The sequence below is a fragment of the Nylanderia fulva genome, unplaced genomic scaffold (assembly GCF_048542155.1).
Source record: "Nylanderia fulva isolate GAGA-0341 unplaced genomic scaffold, ASM4854215v1 Scaffold123, whole genome shotgun sequence".
Lineage (NCBI taxonomy): Eukaryota > Metazoa > Arthropoda > Insecta > Hymenoptera > Formicidae > Nylanderia > Nylanderia fulva.
The window spans coordinates 31,432-44,649 of record NW_028189443.1 but is presented as its reverse complement, the minus strand read 5'-3'; the positions used below and the strand labels follow the sequence as shown (position 1 = coordinate 44,649).

The 13,218-nt window shown below is 38.8% G+C and overlaps 1 protein-coding gene across 1 annotated transcript in view; it reads right to left on the bottom strand.

The window, feature by feature from the left end:
* The window catches only part of GluClalpha (glycine receptor alpha 1), a 155,771-nt gene extending 142,815 nt beyond the window's left edge, over positions 1 to 12,956 (bottom strand). The window contains exon 1 of the mRNA XM_085479558.1: positions 11,973 to 12,956. The gene's annotated coding sequence lies outside the window, so the exon portion shown is untranslated. The remainder of the gene's footprint in view (positions 1 to 11,972) is intronic.
* Positions 12,957 to 13,218: the final 262 nt, after the last annotated feature.

The window sequence follows — 13,218 nt, the reverse complement described above, 5'->3', positions numbered from 1 at the left end:
CGCGACTTAATTTAGTTTTGCATTTAATCTTTCAAAGGAAAATTGAAAGAAGATGTATAAACATAAATAGTGGTATTAGAGGTAAAAACGAAGCTATGGATTTGGATGTTTTGTTCAGGGGTCGAGTGCAATGATAGGATATTATATTCACTGTCAATTTACATTACTTTTAATTGCCATTTCGACTAATCTTTTTATCTGTTTTCTCCCCCTGATCAGAGAATCGAGGATATAAACCGCTTGGTTTTTTTTTTCTCTTTATAGTAAATTTTGAAGCGAGATTGCAGGACAGCATTTCGCGACCCGAGACAACCAATCTTCTTTTACCGAAGCGACGCCCGGACGAGGAACGCATATGGAACGAACGAGAATTAGTTTTTTTATTAATTTTACATTATTAGATTCATTCAATTTCAATTTCAAGTCAATACTTTATTTGCCCCCCCCCTCCAGGGATTAAAGGCCCTTTTAAAACCCTTAAAAGGCCCCGCCGCTTGAGGCAGACGTACCCAAAACCGTCACCCCACCCAAACCAAACCGAAAAAGGGGGGGAACAAAGTAGGAACGGGAGGTAGACGGAACCGCTGGACAGCCGAAGGGACACAGCGAGAGCGGACAAGTCGCGACAGGAAGAGCCGCGAACTAAGAAGAAGAAGCGAGGGGAAGAAGCTAGAAGGAGAGAGAAAGATAGCGTTGGTGAGGGTGTAGGTGGATACAAGAGAGAAAGCAGAGGGAGAGTAGGAGGACAGGGGGAGGCGCAGGGCCCTCAGACAAGGCAAAAAATATACAGCCGAGGGAGGGAGTAGAGGGCAAAAATAGGTTTGGAGAACGTGGAGTAACGACGGCAGAGCGACAAGGCAACCAGCGCCTCCACCTCTTTTTTCTTTATTCCCGTGTTCCATCCTGTCTCCCTCCTCCCTTAGTCGAGTATTATCCCTCATTTTTCCCACCAGTTTCCCTTATTCCCCTCTCCCCCCACATTCTCCTATTACATGTTCCCCAGTGTGCGTCTTCCATCCCACATAGTCTGCATCTTCTTTTCCCCTCCTCTTCCCAGTAGTTCGCCCCCCCTCATTTCATTGTCATTCTATGCCTCACTATCCTTCGCCATCTGCTTTCCCCCCATCCCTTTCTCAAGTATTCCGTAAAAACCCTCCTCCTTTCCATTCTCCATACCATCTATTGTATCTCGACTCTCTTATCTTCTCCCATCTTTCCTCCTCCTTTGCCTTTCTCTGTCCTTCTGCTCCCATCCCTCATATACTTCCTCCCCCCTTCTTCTCTTCTCTTTTTTTCCTCCATCTCCCTCTCTTCTAATCCCCCTTCCTTCAAAAAATTTTTGCCCTCTCCTCCTTCCCAACAGACACGTTTTCTCCTTCTCTCCTTCCTTCCTTTACCCTCTCCTTCATCTCCTCATAGCATTTCCTCGCTAAACTTCCTCCCATTCCTTCCTCTAATTTTTTCTCATACCCTATCGCTCTTCTTCCTGCTCTTATCCTGAATTTATCCTTTCCTATCTCTTCTCTACCATATACCCCGGCGTACACCAATCTACTCCTAGCGTCCACCTAATCCATCTTTCCTGCATTGCCTCTACTTCTCTCCTCTCCTTCCACCCCCATATCTCCGCCCCATACTCCATCAGCCGTTCCCACCAATCCCACCAACCTTTCCATTAACCATACTCTTTTCATCCAGTCTCCTGCAAATCTTCTCTTTCCCATACCCCATACTTGTCTCATCACCACGCTCCTGCTTTCCTCACTCTGTCCCTTCCCTCAGCCTGCGCCTCCTGTCCTCCATTCCTTTTGTACTTATATCCTAGATACTTGAACTCTTTCACGTTCCTCTAATTTTTTTCCCTTTCCATCTCACTCATTTGCCTCATTCTTCCTCCCCCGTTCTAAACCCTCAATTATTTTTGTCTTATCCACATTTACCTCTAAGCCTTTTTTTATCCATGTAATTTTCCATTTGCCCCCAAACATATGTATCATCCAGTCCCTCCTCCTCCTCCTCCGCCAACAACACCATGTCATCAGCAGATGCCAGCAGTGGCACTTTTTGCCCTCCCAACTTACTCCTCCCCAGCCTCCTTTTTCAGCACTGCCTCATTATCCGCTATCAACAAATTGAAACAAGTGTGGGTCTCATTGGGACAACCTTGCCTCACACCCCTTGCCGTCCAGAAAGTGTTTCCTCTCCCCTTTTCCTCCTTCCCACACGAGCTCTCTTACTGTCTATTTGACTCCTAGTTTTCCCTTGTATACCCTTTTATCCTTACACTGAACCCCTTCTCATTACCCCCCCCCCGTCACTCTCCGTTACGCCTCAATTAACACCTCCCTCATCCATGACAGTCTCAAACGCACCGCTTCAGAATCTATGAAAGGCCGCCGTACTAACTGAACCGCCATTCGTCTTCACTTTTTTTGATCAGAGATAGCTTACGCACATAATATAGATGTGCAATCAACCCTCCATTCCCTTCCTATAAGCACCTCGTAGTTGACTCTCCGGGCAGAATATTTCCCCCTCTCTGATTCCTCCGGGGAACCTTCTGTTAGAGCTCCCCACATTGCCATCCTTAAAACGTTGCATAAAAGAGTCACCCCTCTGTAGTTTTCCACACCCCTGATTCCCCGGTTCCCTTTTTTAACAGTGGTAATATTATGCCACTCTGTTCCAAACTCTCCGGCACCATCCTTCCCCTCTCCAGACTCTGTTGCACATTCCATACCCACTCGTCTACCCTCTCTCCTCATATTCCATACCTCACTCGGTATCACCATCTCCCCCCCGCTGCTTTTTTCCTTTCTTCAATTTTCCCAATATCCTTACTTATCTTCCCCCCTGCTTAGCTCCTGCTCCTCAAGCCCTCTCCCCTTTTTCTCTTTTCCTCCTCTTACAACTTTAACCTCTAACCCCTCCCAATAAGTCCTGAAATATTCCTTCCACTCTTCCGCTTTTATCTCCTCTTCACTCCTTCTCTCTTCTTCCTTTCCCTGTTTATAATTTTCCATACCTCTCCTTCCGTTCTTGCCTCTATCGCTTCCTTGTACCATCTTATCCTCTCCTCCTCCCTTTTTTCCTTTACACATTATTCTTATATTCTGCCCTTTCTTTTCTGGTATCCTTCTCCTCCTCCTCCTTTCTTTCCTCCATTCCCTTACTTTCACCTCACTTTCTTTCTCTTTCCTCTTCTCCTCACATTCCTCATCCCACCAACACCCTTTCTTTTTTCCTTCTCCACTCTCTTTTCTCCTTCTCTCAATTCCTCTTCTATCCTTCCTATTTTTTTCCTCTAGCTCCTCTTCCATTCCCTCTTTCCATCCCTCTCCCCCATTCTATTTCCTCTCTTATTCTTTCTCCTCCCCTCTTCGTCCATCTCCCCTTTTTTCTTATTCCTTTTCCTTCCTTCCTTTTCCCCTTTTCAGCACCTCCTCTTCTTTCTAACGTTACAATCAAAGGGTGATGGTCCGACTCTATGTTATCTCCCACCTCCATTCTCTTTATCTTTTCCTTTACTCTATCCTCTCCCACCACATAGTCTATCACCGATTCCCCTCTTCCTCCTGTATATGTGTACTCCCCCTCCCTAACCCCTCTAATCCCACCGTTAAAAATTCCCCATCCCACTTCTTCTAGCTCTTTTATCAACTTCCTCCCATCCTCATTTACCTTCTTGTCCTTCGATCTTCTTTCCTCTTCCTCCTCTCCTCCTATCACTCCCCCCCTTCTACCTGTCCTTGCGTTGAAATCTCCTCCTAAAATCGTCCATTTGTCTTCTTCTTTCTCTTCCATCCATTCCTTCATTTCCTCCATTTTCCTTTCCATGTCCCCGTTAATGTATATACCTATTACCCTCCACTTCTCTCTTCCTACCTCTAAATCCGCCATCATTATTCCCTCCGCCTTTTCTCCCATTCCTGATACTTTTATCTTTCCCCTCTCCTCCTTTACCCCCATGATCATTCCCCCCATCGGTCTTCCTTTCTTCTTTCTCTTTTTTGCTGCTTGTTAAATATATAATTATTTATATAATTAATTATACAAAATATAAAAAAATTAAACCGATAAATTGAAAAAAAGACTTCAAAATCTTTGGTTAATACTATTTTTCTCTACATATTTATTTATACTGAGTTTTATATTTATAATGAAAAAATTGTTGACTTGACTAAACCGTTCAACTAAACATTTCGTTCATGAAACATATTCAAATGAAATGTAACATTAAATATAAAAAAACGTGTATTTGATTTAAATATTAATATATGTTCAACAAATGCATAAAAATAATTCTCTCTTTTTACAGTAAATGATCAAAAATTCCTCCAATAACTTTATTACAGATGATAAACTAAAAAGTCACAAACTCGTATTTCATATGTAGTACCTATTAAAATTAAACATTATAGAGAAAAATAGTATTAATAATAAATGTTAATTTTGAAGTCTTCTTTCTCCTTGTGTCGATATAAGTTTTTAACATCCTGTATAATTAGAAAATAATTTTCGAATTTCGTCATTTATACACTAGAAAGAAATTTATTAATTTGACTAAACCTTTCAACTAAATTACTATTTCGTTAATTGAACATATATTAATATTTAAATAAAATTTACGTTTTGTTAGATTTATATTAACGTTATATTTATTTTAAATGTGTCTATGTGTTCAATTAACAAAATAATATTTTGTTGAAAGGTTTAGTCAAGTTAACTAGTTTTTTCAGTGTACAATTAAAGATAATATATTTCCAATTCAGAGTTGGGTAATAATTAGTTAAAAGTTTTAAAAAAATTTGAAAAGTTAATAATTTAAACTTAGCTTAGTTAATTTATAATGTATTAATTTTTAACTTCAACTAGTTATTTTTGACCTTAAACTTATTAACTTTTTTCCCAAGTTAAGTTTTTAATCTCTGAATATCATTATTGTTTTTTGTAAGTTATAAATGCATTTTTAAATTAAAGTATCATTAATTTTTGTTCATTTATCAATAATTATAATTTACAATAAAAACTATATTTCTATATCAAAATCAAAATTTCTTTATTAGTTATTATAAATTTTAAAAATATTAACAAACAAAATTCTAATTTAATATAAATAATGTTTTTAAAAATAACTTTTGATTTATTTCAGTTAATTTAATTTTAACTTTACTCTAACTGACAATCAGTTAATTTTTTCGTCAGGCAACTTAATTAAATTAATTTTATAAGCAACTAACTTTAACTTATTGTTAATTTAAAAAAATCATCAACTAAATTAACTTATTGTTAATTTTAAAAAATCATGAACTTACCCAACCCTGATATAATTTAATAATAATATTTAATAAAAAAAGAACATTTTCAAGTAAGCAAGATTGATAAAAGCCACATTGAAAAAAATGTGTTAACTTGACTATAAACCTTTCAACTAAATATATATTATGTTGTTAATTCAACATATACAAATATTTAAATTAAATATAATATATTAAGTCTAACACGAAATACATATTTGACTTAAATACTAATATATGTTTTGTTATAAATTTAATATATTATATTTTATTTAAATATTTTTATATATGTTCAATTAACAAAATAATATTTACTTGAAAGACTTAGTCAAATTAATAAATTTTTTTCACAGTGCAACTTATTTATAAAATTCCTATTTAATTTGAACGTTGCGATCCTTTCCGTTTGGAAATTAACCAACCCTGTTCCAATTTAATTTTGACAAAAATGATTTTCCTAAATATCAATCGCACTGTATCAACTGACGATTCGCGATTCGCAGATACGAAGGATGCAAGACATTCTGGCGCAGATGCAAGAGAAGCTCAAAGCGACTGGTCAAGTCGGCGGTGGAGGATTGAGAGGTCGAGTCGGCAGCCTCGGCAACGATTTAGATTCCGTGGACGTCGAGAAGAAGCGGAACAGTATTATAGACGTTTGAAGAGCGTAGACTATTTATCATACCCTCGGGATATATTAAGAATATAGTATCCAAAGTTTATAGCCCACCCGAGAGATCTGTACATATTTCGTTCAATTCCTGACAAGTTTTCCGATATATATGTTGCGCGAAACGTAATAAAAAAATACTAAAGATTTTATAAAGCTTTTCGAGATTATATATATGTCAGTACGGAGACCCGGTAAAAATTTTTTATATATAATTATATATAAATAATTGTATAATTATACATATAATCGTAAAATTATATTTATGAAATATGTTCAATTTTATACATAATTATATAAATTTATATATAAATTATATATGAAACATATATATTTAAATATATATATATATACCTGTATATATGAAGAAATATATATATATAAATTTATATAAATACATATAAGAAGCACTTTTATCTAATTATGTATGGACATATTTCATATATAATTTTGCGATTATGTGTATAATTTTAAATATTTCTATATAATTTTATACTGTTATATATAAAGAATTTTTTACCGGGGATTTACATTCGAAATTACCCTTTCTAAATTTTTAAATTATTAAATTTATCTTTATTCGACTATTTTACGATCAACTTAAATTGATGCGATATAAATATATTTATCTTCGCTTATATATTTATATTTATTATTATTAAGATAAGATAATTATGCGCACGTGTTCTCTTTCTTGATCTCATTATTTATATTGATATTATCTATATCGAAAGAATAGACAAATTAGAGCTGCCAAAGATTAAATGCGAATATCTGTTCGTCAGATATTCAATCCAGTCGAACAGTTGTACAGATCGACTACACACGATACGTAAAAAAGGTCAAAGTGTATTTTGTACTTACCACACATAGACAATTTATACAAATAGCAGACAAATGCGTAATCGTACGAAATTTTATCAAAAGATATATATATATATATATGCATATGTATATATACATCGAATACTCGTTGCGAGAGAAATGTGTAATGAATCGCACGAGTATCGAAATCGATGTATATATAGTAATTTTATTTAATTGATCGCTTAGTGCTAGGATGTACCGACCATATAATTATGGAAGGTATAGTAACTTGGAATTTCTGAAGACGCACAATTATAAGTAACAATGATGTAGGACCACAGAGAAATTAATTAATTTTTTCAAAGGAACAAAAGATAGTCACGTGTAGCCACTTTAAGTCACCTTTCAATCGGTTCACTCTTTTTCACACGTTTTACAAACATTCTAAACTATAGATGAAAAGAATATGTAGACTTTGTAATAATAATAAACGTGCCGTATATAATGATGCGGTAAAAACAGCTTTAATTAATATTTCCATCAAACCCCTTTGTTAATATTTTTATTTCATTCTATTCTACTCTTCCTTTATTGATTATCTAATAAAATTAATTAGAGAAATACTTCTATTTTATATTGCGATAAATGCGTAATAAAATCGAAGAATAAAAGTAATTTTTAAAATATTAATACAACAAATAAATATTTAATATTAGTTTTGTAATTTTAACTGAGTTAATTTAATTAAACTTGTGAAATTTAATATTTAACTATAAAATTTTTCTTAAAAATTAATTAAATATTACATTTATTTTAAATAAAAAATTAAACAACTAAATATTAAATTAAGTTTGAACAAGTTTAATTAAATTAATATAATCAAAATTAAACAAATAAATATCAAATTAAGTATTTGTGCTCAATAAAAACAAAATTACAAACTAGTAATAAAAACAGAATAGCCATTTTGAATATAATTGTATAGGCGTCTGATGGGCGTGAGAGAGAGAAATAGAATGTTTCTCTCACCGTTTCGATTAGGATATCGTGTTTCAAGGGATAGGCCAAAGGTTTAATTTATTCCAACGTTAAATGATAGTATGTATATGTATAATGTGCAATTGTGAATATTACACGTCTTCACGTCGACAATTCTTCAGAGTCGTATCTTGCCGTTTTCGCCGTCGTTCGATGTTTCGAGGAAGAGAGATATGCTCTGTTGTGTTCGGTTCTCTATTGTCTGTCGATTCCCAAAAAGTCGGCATATTTATACCCGGTGTTAAAACCTTCCCTACCCGAAACATCGGACCAATCAGAATTACCTTTGTTCATCGCGCAGAGATGTGTTTTCGGTTTTCTCGACAAACAAAGGATCGCTCAGAACGCTTTCAATAATAAATATTACAAATAAATAAGTACCCGGCACGAGGTCGACAAACAAAACACGTAAATCAGCTAATCTCATCGTCGGTTAACGTCTTTATAAAAAATGCCTACAGCTCGGCCATCCTGACTTTTTGACCGTCCCGGTCAACGTTATTACCAAAATTACAATACGCAATAAATAAAATTCCTTTACCAAATAATATATAATCATGCTCGAATATACGGGTGCATTTGATCCGTCGCAAATTATATCACATCTCGTTTTTTTCTTTTGCGCTTCGTCAATATTTGTCTGAGGTTTATCTCGCGTCGAGGTCGCGCTACGGATAATCGCTCACCTTAATTGGATCGCGTAATAGATCGCTCGCATCACCTCGCTGCTCAATTTTTTTCACCATCGGAATTATCATTCTATCATATTTTCCACCTGTCCGTTTGCCCTCGGCGTGCCCACAGCAATTGATACGTGCTCTATAGCACCGGATCCCAAATATCTCTCAAATATGTCAGATTTGACACAAGTTCCTCTGTTCGAAATTGAACGTCTCGATTTACCATACGCGCAGAAATATTTAAAGAGATACTCTACCGATTCCTCCGATGCTGTTGACTTACGCGGGTAGAGCCGGATAAATTTAGCGAACACGTCGATGACGACAAACAGGTGACGCCCAAACTTGAAAACAGAGTTTTTTCGAATAAAATCGTACAATGATTTTGCCACCAATAAAAATCTCGGCATAGATCGATGAAAATGACTCGCGAGTCCGACGAACCTATGTACGTCCCTGATGTTACATGGCACCGGATCATTCAACGCAGACTCTATACTCTCATCGCTCGGTCGTTCGTGTTTTAATGCGATAACCCTCTCGAGATCCGGCACGCACTTCTCCGCTCGAAGACTACTCAAACCATGAGATTCGTAGACCTCGCAGATCTTTTCGGTGGTATCTTCATCAACCGCCGGATTAATTTTCACTTTTTCGCTCGAACATACCACATTGTCGTCGCATTCAATATGCATCATTTGACTAACGCGCGCTTCTTCCGCGTTTGTAATTTCAAAATCTCGCCCTAATGTTACACGCAGCGACGGACAATTCAGGAAATCCCTACCGAGTAATACGCTATACGCCATCGTACTATGGGGCACCGTGTAAAATTTCATTTCTAAACGCACGCCTCTCACCTCTAAGTCAGCGTGAGCGATGCCGTCGATATTTAACCGCGAGCCGTTGATTCCGAAAAATTGATCGATGCTCTCGTTCTCGAGCAGACGTGAATCGCCCTGAATTATATCGCTTTTAACTAAACTGATCGGAGAACCCGAATCTATGATTGCGTCCACCACGTAATTGTCAAAACCTTTATTCTCGTTTTCAGTTATAATTTTTACAGTGATTGTATATGGCTTTAATAATGCAACCGGTTGCACGACGTTCATCGACGTAGTTTGCGCAACGCTGTTCGGCGTTTCCGACGCCGCGGACCGATTTCGCTTTGGACATTCTCTGGCGAAATGATTCGGAGATTCGCACACATAACACACTCGCTTTGCCTGTGGTCGCACGCACTGATCCGCAGTATGTCCTGCTTCGCGACACCTGTAGCACCTCGTCGAGTCTCCCCGTGTCGATGTCTCCGCTCTTCCTCCGCTGGTCGTCCTCGCTCCGTCTCTCCCTGGCCGGACGTCTGGTCTCTTTGGATTCCCTCGAACCACCTTCTCGAACGCCTTCAATAGCTCTCTTCCAGATTGGAAGTTCATCAGGCGCGCCTGACTCTGCAGCCGAGGATCCGTCACTCCTTCGATGATGTAATCGAGGAGTTCGTCTTCCGCGATTGGTACGCGATTTGCGAGAATCACCTTTTCGTGGTAATAATCGCAAAACTGCTCGTCTCCTTTCCACACACGAGCCTCGAATTCTCTCCTCAGTGACAAGCTTTCCTGGCCGCAAGGTCGAACATCGACTCCATTCTCCGCAGAAGGTCCTCCAGGTCCAGCGTCACATACTCGGCCTTGGAGTAGAACCACGTCAACGCACGACCCTTCAACCGAGAGCTAATTAATACTCTTGCTGAATTCTCGTCCAATTGGTACGTGCGTCTCAGCAACTCCAACTGCTGCCTTCCATCTCCAGAAAGGTGCCATCAGTTGCGTCAAATTCAGGGCAGCAGCTCCTTGATTCCTCTCACACCGCCGAACGCAGAAATGACGCTGCCGTTCGTTATCGTCGGTGTCGAGGCTGCACTCCTCATCATCTCTATTTCCCTTTGGAGCAACTGTCGCTCTCTCTCCAAAATTTCTCGCTCTCGACGCAGTAACAAGAGTTCCGCCTGCGTCGCGTCGTCGTGCTCTCTCCGTTCCGGCGTCGTCATCCTCACTCGGTCTCCTCGTCTCGGCGTATCGTCCACGGTCTCCATCTCCATGGCGTCACCCTGTTCACTGGGTGAACGCACACCTCCTGAAGCCGGGATGCCATCCGAATATCTCTCCTGCCTCCGTTGCTCGCTCAATCTCGCCCATACGCCTGAATCGTTGGCATTCAGGCGCTGGATGAGCTCGGCTTTCGACCCTCCCAAGGTCAGTCCTTTCTCGCGAAGAGCCTCCTTCATCTCAGCGATGGTGAAATCACTCGGCTGCATCGACTCCGCCACCGTCCCTCAGATCTGCTCGATCGGTTCCTCGGGCACTCCGCGATGTCCCCGACACTCGCGCAACCCAAAGATCACTATGCGTTGATCGTCTCAACCCGCGCGTCCCACACTCGACGCGTATCGCGAACTCCCGAATCGCCTCTCTCAGGCCGAATTCGCGAAACCGGGTGCAACGCCTCGATCCCACTTCTGATTTAACTATAGGCGTCTGATGGGCGTGAGAGAGAGAAATTGAATGTTTCTCTCACCGTTTCGATTAGGATATCGTGTTTCAAGGGATAGGCCAAAGGTTTAATTTATTCCAACGTTAAATGATAGTATGTATATGTATAATGTGCAATTGTGAATATTACACGTCTTCACGTCGACAATTCTTCAGAGTCGTATCTTGCCGTTTTCGCCGTCGTTCGATGTTTCGAGGAAGAGAGATATGATCTGTTCTGTTCGGTTCTCTATTGTCTGTGGATTCCCAAAAAGTCGGCATATTTATACCCGGTGTTAAAACCTTCCCTACCCGAAACATCGGACCAATCAGAATTATCTTCGTTCATCGCGCAGAGATGTGTTTTCGGTTTTCTCGACAAACAAAGGATCGCTCAGAACGCTTTCAATAATAAATATTACAAATAAATAAGTACCCGGCACGAGGTCGACAAACAAAACACGTAAATCAGCTAATCTCATCGTCGGTTAACGTCTTTATAAAAAATGCCTACAATTGTATATTTAATATTTAGCAGGGCAATAATATTTACGGCATTTGTCGATAGCAATATTACCTAATTAATTATTTAAAAAATCCTTTCATGATACACTTTTAAGTAAATTGAAAAAAGGAATATAAGTATATAAAATTATTTTCTTTGTATATGAAACATTTAATCTCTTTCTTACGATGATTCTCTGTCGAAGTCATATTAAATATTAATTATATTTGAATAAAGAAAATGTTAAATTCTAAAAATCCACAAAAGTATCCACAAAAAAGCATTTCGAAATATCTAAATTGACGTACGCCACTATAATTTATTTGGTTTATAAAATATTTTACGAGAAATGCCGCAGAAAATTTATCTTGATCGGAAAACGTGAAAAGTCGAAGACTAACAGCAACAAAGACATAATAATTGTGATTCCAAGAAATTCAAGCTTACCCTCGACTCGCTCAATTCTCAGAAGCAGCCCGAGCTCGGCCACGAAGACCACCTGCTTATCGCCGATTCTCTCTTCACATTATTCGCACAAATCAAGCACACTCGCGACGCGATACACACGTATCGTTTCAAAATTTTACGACTCGGGGAAAAAAACCTTCATTCTCGGCGAAGAATTTACAAAAATACACTAAACACACGATTCTCGGGTTCGCGCAAATCAACGGTGAGATTGTCAACATGTTTTGCAGCGATTATAGAGTATTTGGAAACGAGTCTGCCTACAAATTTAATGACTTCTTTTCTGATATATATTTCCGATTTTATACTCGCTCGCAAACAATATTTATTTTCAATAGTTTTAATTAGTTTTATTAATACGTACGCGCCGCTTCTCAGTCCTTCGCGAAATCATAAATATATGTGATATTCTTTCTCGTTTTCACTCGGCACGTCATTATCGCGACTGCGTTTTAGCAGTGATAAGGTGTCGCTTAAGTCGACGGCAAAAATTCGCGGCAAACTTCACTTATTCCTACCTGCGAGGAAGCGTCCAATTTCTGAAATTATTCCGGGCTCCGCCGCGACGATTGTCGATGTATCCTTGTAGACAATCATTTATTCCGACGCACAATACACATATACACTCGCGATGCATTACGCATTTGCGTAGCTTGAAAAAAGCTTCACTCAACGACGAACGACTTTCTCGCTTCTTTTCGCGACTGCGCGATTTTCACGTTTGACATGTGGCACCACTGACAGCTATTCGCGCACTTTCCGGTTGCACTGTTGAGAACACTGACTACGATGCGCGGCGCATACGTCGCGTTTGAAAAAGTTTTCTTCCAACTTTATTAACGAAACCCGCGACGTATTTTCACATCGTTCCGATCGCGATTCGATCGACATATTAATCGTCAAGCGTGTCCTATACTTCCGCACGCGTCTATCACTCGACTCGCGACGAAATACACGATGACAGATGCGAGAGAACGCGCACCGCGCATGAGAGCGTCCGACCGCGGGGGTAGCTCGACGCGAACTGCGCAGTCGCGCGCTGTCATCTATCAGCGCGGCGAGACGGCCAAGGTCACCGCACGCAGCACGTACGGAGTGCGCTCCTAAACTAAATGTCAATTTATAAATACGAATATTTATACAAATTATTAGTATTGTTACATTATTTATTTTATATAATAATTATGGACATTTTAAAACGTATATAGAAATGTAAAAATATATA